General features: G+C 39.7%; 1 long non-coding RNA gene across 1 annotated transcript; it reads right to left on the bottom strand.

Annotated features, from left to right (window-relative positions):
- Positions 1-691: 691 nt before the first annotated feature.
- On the bottom strand, positions 692-10,664 carry LOC147914461 (uncharacterized). Its single transcript, XR_015555331.1, has 3 exons — positions 10,197-10,664; positions 7,289-7,342; positions 692-850 (listed from the first exon to the last, which is right to left on the bottom strand). It is a non-coding gene; the product is annotated as an uncharacterized LOC147914461 (long non-coding RNA).
- Positions 10,665-15,172: the final 4,508 nt, after the last annotated feature.

Raw genomic sequence — 15,172 nt, 5'->3', positions numbered from 1 at the left:
GTCTCAAAAAATTAAAAATAGAAATGCCGTATGATCCAGCTATCCCACTACTGGGTATTTATCCAAAGAACTTGAAATCAACAATTCAAAGAGATTTATGCACCCCTATGTTCACTGCAGCATTATTCACAATAGCCCAGACTTGGAAGCAACCTAAGTGCCCATCAAGGGATGAATGGATAGAAAAGATGTGGTATATATACACAATGGAATACTACTCAGCCATAAAAAAGATGAAATCTTGCCGTTTGTGACAACATGTATGTACCTTGAGGGTATTATGCTAAGCAAAATAAGTCAGATGGAGAAAGTCAAATACCGTACGATTTCACTCATAAATAGAAGATTAAAATAATGGCAACAGCAAACAAACACATAGATACAGAGATTAGATTGGTGGTTACCAGAGGGGAAGAGGGGAGGGAGGAGGGCAAAGGGAGTGATAGGACACATGTGTATGGTGATGGATGGTAATCAGTCCTTAGGTGGTGAACCTGAGTTAGTCCAAACAGAAGTTGAAAAATAATGATATATACCTGAAATTTGTATAATGTAATAAACCAATGTTACCTCAATCAAAAAAAATTTAACAAAACAAGTGCAAAACTTATACTCTGAAAACTATGAAAAATTATAGAAAGAAATTAAAGAAGATCTAAGTAAAGATTTTTTAAAATCCCATGTTCATCGATCAAAAGACAATATTATTAAAATGGCAATACTCCCTAGATTGATCTACAGATTCAAGACAATGCCTACCAGAATCCCGGCTGACTTCTTTGTAGAAACCGACAAGCTGATTCTAAAATTCATATGGAATTGCAAGGGACCTTGAATAGCCAAAACAATCCTGAGAAAGAAGAATAAAGTAGGAGGACTCACATTTCCAAATTTCAAAACTTACTACAAAGCAATAGGAATTAAGTCAGTGTGTTACTGACACGAGAATAGACATATACATCAATGAAATAGAATTGAAAGTCCAGGAATAAACCCATACATCTATGACCAACTGATTTTTGACAAGAGTGCCAAGATCATTCAATGGAGAAAGAATAGTCTTTTCAACAAATGGTGCTGGGACAACTGGATACCCACACGCAAAAGAATGAAGGTGAACCCTAACCTTACACTATGAAAAAAAATTAACTCAAAAAGAATCAAAATACCTAAATGTAAGAGCTAAAACTATAAAACTCTTAGAAGAAAACAGAGGGGAAAGTCTTCATGACATTGGACTTGGCAATGATTTCTTGGATATAACACCAAAGGTACAGGCAACAAAGGAGAAAATAGATAAGTTGAACTTCACCAAAATTAAAACTTTTGTGCATCAAATGACATTATCAAGATTGTGAAAATGCAACCCATAGAATGGGACAAAAATATTTGCAAATCATATATCTGATAAGGGACTTGTATCTAAAATATATAGAGAACTCTTACAGAGCCAGCCCTGATGGCCTAGTGGTTAAGGTTCAGCGCTCACTGCTTCCATGGCCCAGGTTCACTTCCTGGTCGCAGAACCACACCACTCGTCTGTCAGTTGCCATGCTGTGTTGGCGGCTCACATAGAAGAACTAGTATGACTTACAACTAGGATATACAACCATGCACTGGGGCTTTGGGGAGGGAAAAAAAAAGAGGAAGATTGGCAACAGATGTTACCAGGGCAAATCATTCCCTGCCAAAAAAAAAGAACTCTTACAGCTTAATAACAATGACAACCAAATTCTAAAAGGGCAAAGGATCTGAATAGATATTTCTTCAAAGATATACAAATAGCCAATAAGAACATGAAAAGATGCTATGAAAAAACATCATTAGGGCTGGCCCCGTGGCTTAGCGGTTAAGTGCGCACGCTCCGCTACCGGCGGCCTGGGTTCGGATCCCGAGCGTGCACCAACGCACCGCTTCTCCGGCCATGCTGAGGCCGTGTCCCACATACAGCAACTAGAAGGATGTGCAACTATGACATGCAGCTATCTACTGGGGCTTTGCGGGGTAAAAAAAAAAAGGAGGAGGACTGGCAATAGATGTTAGCTCAGAGCCGGTCTTCCTCAGCAAAAAGAGGAGGATTAGCACGATTGTTAGCTCAGGGCTGATCTTCCTCACAAAAAAAAAAAGACATCATTAGTTGTCAGAGAAATGCAAATCACAACCATGATGAGATACCACTTCATACCCACTAGAATGGCTCAAATCAAAAAGTCAGATAACAAGTGTTGGCAAGGATTTGAAAAAATGGAACCCTCGTACACTGCTGGTGATTATGTAAAATGGTGCAGGCACTTTGGAAAACAGTTCCTTTTTTCTGGCAGTTCCTCAAATGATTAAACATAGAGTTACCATATGACCCAGCAATTCCACTCTTAGGTATATTCTCAAGAGAAATGAAAACATATGTCCACACAGAAACTTGTACCCGAATATTTATAGCAGCATTATTCATAATAGCCAAAAGGTGGAAACAACCCAAATATTCATTGATGGATGAATGGATAAGCAAAATGTGGTATGTTGTTATTAATAGAGTATTAATAGAGTATTAATCAACCATAAAAAAGTAGTTATACATGCTATGATGAACCTTAAAAACATTACACTAAGCGAAAGAAATCAATCACAAAAGATCACATACTATATGATTTCATTTATAGGAAAGTCCAGCATAGGGAAATCTATAGAGACAGAAAGTAGATCAGTGGTTGCTTAGGGCTGGGAGGGGAGAGGACATGGGTGATAGCTAAAAGGAATGGGGTTTCTTTTTGAGGTGATGAAAATGTTCTAAAACTGTAGTGATGGTTATACATATCTGTGAATATACCAAAAACATTGAATTGTGTACTTTAAATAGGTGAATTGGGTATATATGGTATGATATGTGAATTATATCTCAATAAAACTGTTTAAAAAAAAGGTGCGTGTGTTTTGGAGTAGAGAGGTCTAAGTTCAGAGCCTAAAATTGTAATTAGTACATATCTGTCCTTGGGGGTAGTTTCTTAATATCTCTGAGTCTCAGTCTCCTCGTCTATGAAATGGGGATTAATTAAAATAATGCATATAAAGCACTTAGCATAATATCTGGAATAAAGTATATCTCTAATAAGTGTCAGCTATTATATTGCCCAAGATTACAAAATTGTTCAGTGCTGGAATCCTAATTTCACAAACATTGCTATGTCCTTTATATAATCCTCTCTTTAAGCCAATAGCCCTGAGGACATAGTAGGGATGGTACATAGGAAGTTTGTATATTGTACGTGATGATGTGTTAGTTTGGAAATGTGGACTTGCTTATTTTGCCATTGACTCACTGCTTTTAATTTTCGCCCAATCACCTCAAACTTATTCAACAAGTCGATTCTCTCTTCAGATTAATGAGCTGTCTTTCATTTGCAAATGAAAGACACCCTACTCAAACAAATTTGAGGTAAGAAAAGAAATGTATTGGTTCACATTACAGGAAGTTGGAAAGTCCAGGGACAGAGCTGAGTTCAAGTACTCAAGAAATATAATTTCTTTCCAATCTTGGATCTGATTTTTCTTTCTGTGACCCCTTTCATGACAGAGTCTCTCCTTAACCAAACTTTAGTCAGGATCCTCTGAACTCTCTTCTCAAATAAGCCCTGACTTTTGGGCTTCCATGTTCATCCCACACTGTTCAATTTTAGCAAGAATCCTGCTAAGTCAGTTTAACCAGAATCCTCTGTCCTCCACATCTCATCACCCTCGACATCTGATTGGGTTCCTCATCCCTCACCACCCCAAGGTGATGTCTGACCACCTGGCCTGCCTTCAGGTCATTTTAGCCTGAACCCCCCTTACCCCTGGTGTTTCCTCTTAGTCATTTTCCATCCACTGATCCCCACCCTCCTCCTTGGCTATAAATTCCCACTTTTCTTTGTTATATTCAGAGTTGAGCCCAATCTGCCCCCACTATTGCAAAACTCCATTGCAAAAGCACCTGTTGCGACAGTCTCCCTGAATAAAGTCTGCTGTAGCATGCTTTCACAAGTATAACGAATAATTTTTTTCCTTAACATCACTCCTACTGAGCTTGGGCTTTGCGAAGCTGGGACAATCGGAACATGGTTGCAGACAGTTTCAGGATTTGTCATCCCAGTTTAACAGCCCCAGAGGAAAGAGAAAGTCTCTCAGCATCTGTATTTTAAAAATCTATGAGATTTCTCACAGCAGCTATGTGAAGGATGCATTTTCTAAGCTTAGGAGAATTTTATCAAGAGAATGAATCCTAACACTATATATTATTGCTTTGGACTGACCAAGGAAGAATGTAAAAGATGCCTCTTTGAACTGTGAATGGCATTCTGGCCATCTCTTCCATCCTAAAGCATTTTGTTTGAGGAAGGCTCTTGGACTATTAGACAGTCTGATGAGATTGTTGGCCCTGCTTGATACACCCAGTAGAATAAGGGAACCATTCATGCTTCATGCCACCACGCTGCTGAATTCCAAAGGAAACAGATCCTCGCCCTGTCTTCCACCCCTGTCCACGCCTCACCACTTTGCTTTTCTCTGACCTCACTCTGGCCTCTTAACAGATTCAGAATACACTGAGTCCAGGATGCTGGTGGCCTGCTGCTTTTTAAATTTTTAATTTTAATACACTTTATTTTTTAGAGCAGTTTTAGGTTCACCACAAAATTGAGTGGAAGGTACAGAGATTTCCTGTATACGCCCTGTCCCAACACATGCATAGCCTCCCCCATTATCAACATCCCCCACTAGAGTGGTACATTTGTGACAACTGATGAACCTACATCGACTCATCATTACCCAAAGTTCATAGTTTACATAAGGTCTCACTCTTGGTGTTGTGCATTCTATGGGTTTGGACAAATGTATAATGACCTGTATCCACCATCATAGTATCACACAGAGTATTTTCACCGTCCTAAAAATCCTCTGTGCTCTGCCCATTGATCTCTCCCTCCCCCCGACCTCTGACAACCACTGATCTTTATACTATCTCCATAGTTTTGCCTTTTCCAGAATGTCATATAGTGGGAATCATACAGTATGTAGCCTTTTCAAATTGTCTTCTTTCACTTAGTGATATGCATTTAACCTTCCTCCATGTCTTTTCCTTTTGGAATTCAGTAAGTTATGGCTTCCCCACTAAGAAGTTACACTTTGACTCAATACTTCCTGGTGTATCAAAAAAGGTATTCATCTGGAACATACTAAATGTTCTAAAAGATCTGCTCTTTACTTCAATTTTCCCTGGGGTATTTTTGGCAGGGAGTCTTTAATTGATGTCCACCTGAGTTGATGCTAATATTTGTCACCACCTGGAAAGTCATTCTTGATTGGCAAGTTGAACATACTCCAGATTCCCCCAGGTTGATGCTTGAAAAATAGAAAATGTTTTTAGAGGGCTACTGCTAGGGCATAGAGCATGCACATCCCCTGAGATACGGTGCGAAGGAAGCACACTGAGAGAGTAGGTCAAGTAGATGAGAGAAGAAGGATTTGTTCCTGTTGAACCAGGGACCCAATAGAGTTCTGATGGCAGGAAGTCTGCAGACAGGCCATTTGAGAAGAAGGATTTCTGAGTGAAGTCAGTAAAGGTCAAAGTGAAACAGAAAAGCTAACTCACTCTCAGGACAGTAAGTTTAGTTTGAGGCAAGGCTTGAGGTTTTGTAGTGGGCAGCCAAATCAAAGAGAGAGGCCACAGAGTCAGCCTTCTTAGCATCTAAGATACTATTATACAGTCCATTCACATGTAATATTATTATTGATATGGCTGGATTTATGTGTGCCATTTTGCTTTTTGTTTTCCATATGTCTTGTGTCTTTTTTTGTTCATTTTCTCCTGGCTGTCTTCTTTTGCATTCAGTGAATATATTCTAGTGTATCCTTTAATGATTTCTTTTGATGACCATACTAAGTAATAAAGCTTTTTACATACACTTAATTATTTCCTTAAGATAAATTCCTAGAAGTGGAATTATTGAGTCAAAAAATTGGCATATTTTTAAGCTTTTGATATCTATAGCCAAATTTCTCTCCAAAAGAGTAGTAATTTACACTCTCACCAGCAAGGCCTTCATGCATTGTTGACTGATCCTAAGTATCAGTCTCTCAGAGAGTTTAACTTAATTCATTATAACTGGCTTTTATAATATATACATATTGAAATTTGAGCTGAAATCTAATAAGCTAAAGCTGATTTAATGTTCAGAATTGAGGATCAGCTATGAAATTAGCTTTCTCAGTATTTAACACCTGGTGTTATTTAATGGTGATTATCTTGATGAATTTCCATAATAAAGAGTAGCTTTTTATCTCAAATCCTAGCACATCCCAGCCAATCTCAGAATGAGGATAAGGACACGTTTTTGATGTATTTGATTACAGCCTCAGCCAACCTTAACGCTGGAGAGATGTAACATAAAATGCTTTCTTTAAAGCAAGCCATTCTGAGTTTGAGCCCCAGGTTCAAGCCTAAATTCCCAACACCTCAAGCTGGATGCTTTCCCTCTAGTGTGTACAATCAAAATCTTTCTCCTAGTTCTTTGTGGTAATGGGATAGTTCTATACCTTGACAGTAGTAGTAGTTATACAAATCTACATATCTGATAAATGGCTTAGAACCATACACACACATTGTATCAGTGTCAATTTCCTGGTTTTGATATTTTACTATAGTTATGTAAAACATAACCATTGGGAGAAATTGGGGAAGGGTACACGAGATCTGTGTACTATCTTTGCAATTTCCCATGAGTCTACAATTATTTCACAATTGAAAATTTTTTAAACATCTTTCTCCAAGAGTTACCAGAGGAGCCCTTTAAATTTATTTTTTTGCATGGATAATGCATTCACATGTTTCTAAAAGTCTTGCTCTCTCCCCTTTCTTCACCCAACCCATTATCACGACACCATTTCTATTGCTTCCCTGAATTTTTCTTCTATATTCTTCTAGTGCATTTTTTTTTTTTTTTTTTGGTGAGCAAGATCAGCCCTGTGCTAACATCTGCCAATCCTCCTCTTTTTTTGCTGAGGAAGACTGGCCCTGGGCTAACATCCGTGCCCCTCTTCCTCCACTTTATACGAGACGCTGCCGCAGCATGGCTTGACAAGCGGTGCGACGGTGCGCGCCCGGGATCCGAACCATCAGTGCGCGCCCGAGATCCGAACCGGCGAACCCCGGGCTGCCGCAGCGGAGCGCGCGCACTTAACCACTTGCAACACCAGGCCGGCCCCTCTTGCAGTGTATTTTAAGTAAATACAAGCAAATATGGATATATATTCTTACCTTTTCCACCTTTCCCATACAAAGGGTATGTGTTAGTCTGGGTCCTCTGAAAAGCTGTTGCCAAGACAGAATTAAGTGTAAGAATAATTCCCAAAGTTGTGATTGTTGGGTCAAAGGGAAAATGTATTTGCAATTTACAGTAAATATTTCTAAAACTGTTCTCCATAGAGATTGTATCATTTTGCACTCCCACCAGCAAAGTATGAGATTGTCACTTTCTCCTCACCCTGCCAGAAGAGTGTACGGTCAAACTTCTGGATTTTGTCAATCTGCTGTGAAGTGATTTTAATTTGCATTTATCTTATTATGAGTAAGTTTGAACATCTTTTCATGTTTTTAAAAGTCATTGGTATTTCTTTTTCTACAGACTGTTTATGTCCTTTGCTAATATTTCTATGGGTTATTAGGTTCTCTTTATATATAATGGAGATTAGCCTTTGTCTGTAACAAGATTTGCAATTTTTTTCAGGTTGTAATTTGTCTTTTGGCTTTGTTCATGGTGTATTATGCCATTCAGAAGTTATTCTATGTAGTAGAATGAATTAATCCTTTACTTTATGGTTTCACAGTCTGAAATAGAAAGGCTTTCCTTTCTCCAAGGTTCTAAAAGAATTATTCCATATATTCTTCTAGTATGTTTATGTGTGAACTTTTTATGTATGATTTTTAAAATTAAACCTTCTATTGATTTGAAGTTTATCCAACTGTATGGTATAAAGTATGAATTCACCTGTATTTTTTGAGAAGGCTATCCAGTTGTCCTAAAACCACTTATTTAGGAGATACATGTTTATTCTACTGATTTGAGATGCCACCTCTATCATATACTAATACATATTTGATCTATTTCTGGATATGTCTGTCTGTTCCATTTATCTGTCAGTCTATTCATGTACAAGCACCATACTCTTTTAATAATTAAGGCAATATAATCTTTTTTATTATTTGATAGCACTAATCTCAGTGCTATCACAGTTCTTCCTTTTGAGAGTTTTACTTTTTGCTTACTTTCCACCATAAATTTAGAATCAGCTTGTCTAATTGCCTCCCCTAAGAAATCTATTGGTATTTTCATTGGGATCACATTAATTTATAAATTAACTTAGGAAGAATTTTTTAGTGTTCCTATCCCTAAGAATATGGTATATCTTTCTATTTTTTTCAAAACCGCATTTACGTCTCTGAAAATGTTTTAACATTTTTCCCAAAAGAGTTTTACATATTTTATTTCTAGGTATTTATTCCTTTGTGTTGCTGTTGTAAAGGGGATTTTCTTCTCCAATATATCTTCTGGTTGTCATTTGTATATACAAAGGCTTTTGATTTCAGCATATTAATTTTTGTATTCTTCTGCCTTACTGAATTTTCTCTCTCTCTCTCTCACTCATAGTAGGACTAGTAGTAATTTTTGAGTTGATTATCTTGGGTTTTTCAGGCGTACAATCATATCACCTTCCAACAGTGACAGTTTTTACTTTCATCTTACCAAGTGTTTATGCTTTCAATCTCTTCCTATTTTCTAATTGTGTTGCCCAGTCTACCCTCTACCAAGTGAAGGCAATGCCAGGTAAGCGGGTAGTCAGAGAGGCCAGAAGAGGCCTTCAGTGAGGGTGCTCCTTAGCTTTGGTCTGTCCTATTTTTTTCTTCCATTATATCCACCAACTGTGCCTGGCACAGTGCTAAACTCTTATTTTAAAAAATCCCATTTAATCCTACAAGCACTCTACGAAGTTTGTAATATTACCATCTCCATTTTACAGATAAAAGAACTAAAACACAGAGAGGAAAACAACTTACTCAGGGTCACAAAGCAAGTGGTAAAACTGAGATTCCAATTCAGGTCTAATTCCAAAGAAACTACTCTTAACTGCCATGCTATGTGGGTACACCTGAGAGCAGCACAAGGAGGTCTTTGCCGTAACTTCTCAGATTGTGAAGGACTCTGACCTTGCTGAAGACCCCCATCTCTGAGCTGCGGTCTGTGGTTTTGGCAGGATCCACACTCGTTTCTTAACCAGGTTGCATGGGCTCCCTGGGGTGTCCCTGAATTGATTTCCAGTTGCCCATAACCTCTGAAATGGAATAAACTTTTGTGTGTGGAGTGTAATTTTATCTTTGAACTTGCATTTTGTAAGTGATGTCTGATGGGCTAATGGAGTGTGCATCAGCAGAGGAGATACATGCCCATGTATATCTGCCATTCCTTGCTGCCCCATTCACATAGAGCCCTCGCAACGTCGCCGTAAACACAGAATTCTGGTGGACCCACGATGTGTAGGAGTTGTTCAAGACTCAAAGTGAGTCCAAGGTAAGCATATTATGAAAGCCACTGACTTCCACAGAGTGTGGCTAGATATGCACATAGCAAGAAGTAAAATAAAAATAACTGAGTGAATTCTGTGCAGTGTTTCCACTGTTCTGGTAAGAATGAAGTCCATGTGCATGAGTTAGCTACAAAAGATGAATTGAGTAATGCTGGTGACTGCTTGAAGGTTAAATGCTCTGATATTTGCATTTAAAACTGGCATTGCACAATATAAAGATGAACAGTAAAATTCAGACTGATTATTCAAAGTTGTAATTTTTTTTACTTAGAATAACATTAGGCAGGTAAAAAAAATACAAGGACAAGTCGAGAGAGAGACTATAGTAAAAATGAAAAAGCTTTATATTTTAGTACCTTTAAAGGCATTTTTTTCCTACTTTTTGAACAAAGGGCCCACATTTTCATTTTTCTCTGGGCCCCACAAATTATGTAACCAGCCATTTTTAACAAGCCTCCCAGTGATTCTAATGTAAGGCCAGGATTGAGAACCACTGGAGCGGCACTGAGAGTCCTCGGGACAGGCGCATTGGGTGGGCAGGTGCTGCCCTCTAGTGCCTCTGGCTGCCATCTAGCGATACTCACATGTCTGCATAGCGAGCGCTGGTGGTCTTGCTGCCTGATGCTACTCTGGGGCTTCCTGTCCAACTCCCTGGAAACCTTAGCCCGTGCGCATTAATGAAAATGCTCATGTATGAAAATGCTGCTGCTTCAACACATAAAAATATGAAAAGAAAAATACCTGAAAAGAAAATTAAGAAAACAATTTCACTTACAATAGCATCAAAAAGAATAAAATACTCAGGAATAACTTAACCAAGGAGGCGAAGAGTTGTTGTTTAACGGGTTCAGAGTTTCGGTTCTGTAAGACAAAAAGGTTCTGGAGATCTGTTGCACAACAATGCAAATACACTTAACACTACTGAACTGTACACTTGAAAATGGTTATGACGGTAAATTTTGAGACCTGAAACCAATAAAACTCCTAGAAGAAAACATAGCGGTAAGCTCCTCGACGTTGGTCTTGGTGATGAGTTTTTGGATCTGACTCCAAAAGCAAGGCAACAAAACCAAAAATAAACCAGTGGGACTCCATCAAACTAAAAAGCTTCTGCACAGGAAAAGAAATCGACAAAATGAAAAGACAACTTACTGAACAGAAGAAAATATTTGCAAATCATATATCTGATAAGGGGTTAATATCCAAAATATATAAAGAACTCATACAACTCAATAACAAAAAAAAAACCCATCCAATTGAAAAATGGGCAGGGGGGCCAGCCAGGTGGCATGGCAATTAAGTTCGCACATTCCGCTTCGGCGGCCCAGGGTTCACAGGTTTGGATCCCAGGCACAGACCTATGCACCGCTTATCAAGCCATGCTATGGCAGGCATCCCACATATAAAGTAGAGGAAGATGGGCACGGATGTTAGCCCAGGGCCAATCTTCCTCAGCAAAAAGAGGAGGATTGGCAATGGATGTTAGCTCAGGGCTAATCTTCCTCACCAAAAAAAAAAAAAAAGAGGGGGCAGAGGATCTAAACAGACATTTTTCCCAAGAAGACATACAGATGGCCAACAGGTACATGAAAAGATGCTCAACATCACTAATCATCAGGGAAATGCGAATCAAAACCACAATGAGATATCACCTCACACTTGTTAGAATGGCTATTGTCAAAAACACAAGAAATAACAAGTATTGGCAAGGATGTAGAGAAAAGGGAACCCTAGTGCACTGTTGCTGGGAATGTAAATTGGTGCGGCCACTATGGAAAACAGTATGGAGGTGTCTTGACATGAGTACAGCCATGTTTGGCCACTCCATTGACCTACAGCCACCAGCACAAAAAGAAATACAAAAGCTGCTGTGTGGTGAGAACTGGCCCTTCTCCCATGGAGATAGTTGCAATGTGTAAAAATTTCAAGGCCCTTTGGGTGCCACAGCCTGGGACAGACTGGCCATCTGTGCCGGGCTGGGACGATAAGCAGGGTAAACAATGCACATACACAACTACTGGGCTGGGCCGATAGCCAGGGGGCTCAGTGCACGTACGCCACTGATAACCATTTGTGCATGGAAACACTGAATGCTTGCTCTGTAAACTCTGTAACTGCTTATATAAACTGCTGGAGACTGAGATCCAGTGAGAGTTCCACCTGTGGAAGGGATGCCCTGCCCAGGATGTGTGATCCTTGCCCAGCCGTGTTGATTGACAGGACTCTCCTGGCAATGGGGCATAAATGTTATGAGTAATTGATTTATTGTGAATTAATTGATCTGATGTGTTCTCTTTTCGGTCAACCTGGTGTTTCTCTTTCTGGTTGATTTGTGTCATTTCCCTTCAGTCGATCTGGTGTTTCCCTTTCCAATTGATCTGATGTTTTTCCCTCTTATTATATGACCTAGTCGAATCGGCTGTTATCTCAGCCGATGTGGATGTTTTCCCTTTCCAGTCAAGCTGGTGTTTTTTCCCTCTTATTATTTGACCTATTCGGATCTGTTTGCGGACTATCGCCTTTACTATCCTCTATATAATAAAATATACCTTCAGTCCATTTGTTTGGAATGGAAAGTTTCTTTTACGTCTCCGATCGAATCCCCAAACCTCTCATAACAGGAGATTCCTTAAAAAATTAAAAATAGAACTATCATATGATCCAGCAATTCCACTTCTGGGTATTTATCTGAAGAAAACGAAAACACTAATTTGAAATGATATATGCACCCCCATGTTCATTGCAGCATTATTTATAATAGCCAAGATATGTAAAAAAACCTGTGTCCATCAATGGACGAATGGATAAAGAAGACGTGGTATGTATACAATGGTATACTATTCACTCATAAAAAAGAATGAAATCTTGCCATTTGTGACATCATAGATGGACCTTGAGGGCATTATGCTAAGTGAAATAAGTCAGACAGAGAAAGGCAAATACTGTATGATCTCACTTATATGTGGAATTAAAACAACAACAACAAAAAAACAAGCTCATAGATACAGAGAACAGATTGGTGGATGCCAGAGGTGGGCGTGGGGTGGGGTGGGGAAGGGTGAAGGGGGCCAAAAGTACAAACATCCAGTTATAAAATAATTAAGTCACGGAGATGTAACGTACAGCATGGTGACTACAGTTAATAATTTCTTGTTAGTGCCATGAGTCAATTCTGACTCCTGGTGACCCTGTGTACAGCAGAGCAGAACCCTGCCCGGTCTTTTTGCGCCATTCTCTCACCTTCCAGCGCTGTATCAGACAATGTTCCACTGCTATTCATAGGGTTTTCATGACCAACTTTTTCGGAAGTGGGTGGCCAGGTCCTTTTTCCTAGTCTGTCTTAGTCCGGAAGCTCCGCTGAAACCTGTCCAACATGAGTGACCCTGCTGGTATTTGAAATACTGGTGGACATGCAGCTGCCACAGTATGACAATTGATAGATGAGTGGTATTGTTCCCTGACCAGGAAACTAACCCAGGCCGAGGCGGTGAGAGCACTGAATCTCAACCACTAGACCACCAGGGCTGGCTATAGTTAATAATACTGTACTGCATATTTGAAAGTTGCTAACAGAGTAGATCTTGAAAATCCTCATCACAAGAAAAAAAAATTTTGTAACTATGTATGGTGACAGATGTTAACCAGACTTATTGTGGTGATCATTTCTCAATATATACAAATATTGAATCATTATCTTGTACACCTGAAACTAATATAATATTATCTGTCAATTACACCTCAACTTTAAAAAAAGATGGTACATTTTATGTTGTATGTTTCTTAACACAATTTTAAAATTAAAAAAAATCTTTTTAATATTGCTGCCAAATAGCAACCATGCTTCTCTGTCTCCAGCCCCTAATATAATGCTTGGCACATCTTAGGTGTTCACTAGTATTTTCTGAGACTGAGACATAGCAAAACTTCTTCATAAGGCTGGTGGGGAGGGACAAATTCACATTTTGGTGTCATGTCTGTCAGGATTTTTCCTTATGGGGCTATGATACGTCCCATAGTACACACGAATCAGTAACTGTGAACAGTTTCCTGAAAAAATTCTACTATTACAATCATTGTGGCGCTGTAGCATTGTCATGGAAGCAGGGTCTGGCTTTAGCAATTTTCTAGAAACAAATGAATGTGAGTCCCTTAAAGTTGTGTGGCCCTCCAGAGTCCACGGAGGCTCTTCATGTCCTTCATCTCCCTGTTTGCTGTTCACTATAAACCGTGAGGCAGGAAGGGCAAATGTGAAGATCCGTGCCCACATGATCAAAAATTCATTAGGTGACTATGCCCTTGTTTAGGGCGACACTCATCCCACTGTCCCATCCACATGAGCACCCCCCGTCAATGAGCACCAAATCAATAAATAAACCTGTACTAAAGGCCTGCTCTGCCAAAAGGCATAAGACTGTCTTTGGCTCCAATTCCTCAGCTCTGAGACAGAGGAGCTAGGGCTTGGTAAGTTGCGGCAGAGAAGCTGGCAGCAGATGGTTTGATAGGTTCGTGGGATGATGGTGGCTGTGGGTTATCTGTAAGGTAAATAGTGCACTGGTTGGAACAGGTGTGAAGTTTTCAGAATTTGATGGTTTTGCTTGGGGCAAGAGGTCAGGCTGATAGGAGACTGCGAGCTGTTGCAGCAGCAGAGAGAGCGGCAGCAGCTGCTGCAGGAGGCAGGAGCTGGTTGAGTAGGAGATATAGTGCTCTGCTCACCTCCTCTTCATCCCGGTGCTGAGGGAGAGAGTCCCACCCTAGGGTTCTGGGGATGGCCGAATGCACGACACCCAACACTGGACCTGTGAGATTGACAGCAGTTTATTAATCACGTATATTCACAGACCAGGGGAGGAGGACACCAAACACCATGCAGCGCCACACCGGGCTGCTCTCAGGAGTAGCCTGAACAAACAGGGGCTATGGGAGGCAGTCTTTGTCGTAACAAGAGGATGAGGGGGATCCTTGGTTCCCACAGGAGGATGTGATTGGCTTATTTGAATAATTCCACAGGCTGCAGGGAGGTGAAGCCCATTAGTTTGAGGACAGGTCAGGTGTAGCTTGTCCAGTTTATGGGGAAACTAGCAAGGTAGGGGGTCTTTCCTGCTGGGTGAGGGGTCTATCTGGCGAGAGTAGAACTCATAGTTAGGCCTTTGGGACCCTGAAGGCTCAGAGATGTTAAGGCAGCACAGGAAATTTTAGGCCTTACAATACATATAGGCAATAATAAAAGATTAAGCTACTTTGTAGGTTTCCTGACGGCTATTAAAAAGCTGACACAAGCTGCTTTTTACTTAACCAATTATCCAGTGCTTTTCAGTGGAAAAAGTCTTCTTTTTCTTGTGTTATGGAATTTCCAAGTTCAAGAAAGTTGTTGAAGGAGCTCAAATCCATCCCATGTCAGGTGGGAATATTCCTAAATTATCTTAACTGTAAGGATCTGTTTTGGTTTTGAAGCAATAATAAGAAGGACTTTAAAAAATAACATGTAGTAATTTGTTTATTTGTCTTAAATCATTTTCTAAATATTCTTATTTAGACCTAGGGAAAAAAAATCCCTCATGTT

Source organism: Ceratotherium simum, chromosome 20, assembly GCF_057802395.1.
Source record: "Ceratotherium simum simum isolate JZ-2026a chromosome 20, ASM5780239v1, whole genome shotgun sequence".
NCBI lineage: Eukaryota > Metazoa > Chordata > Mammalia > Perissodactyla > Rhinocerotidae > Ceratotherium > Ceratotherium simum.
Note: the sequence above shows the minus strand (reverse complement) of the source record. Positions and strands in the feature narration are given on the sequence as shown.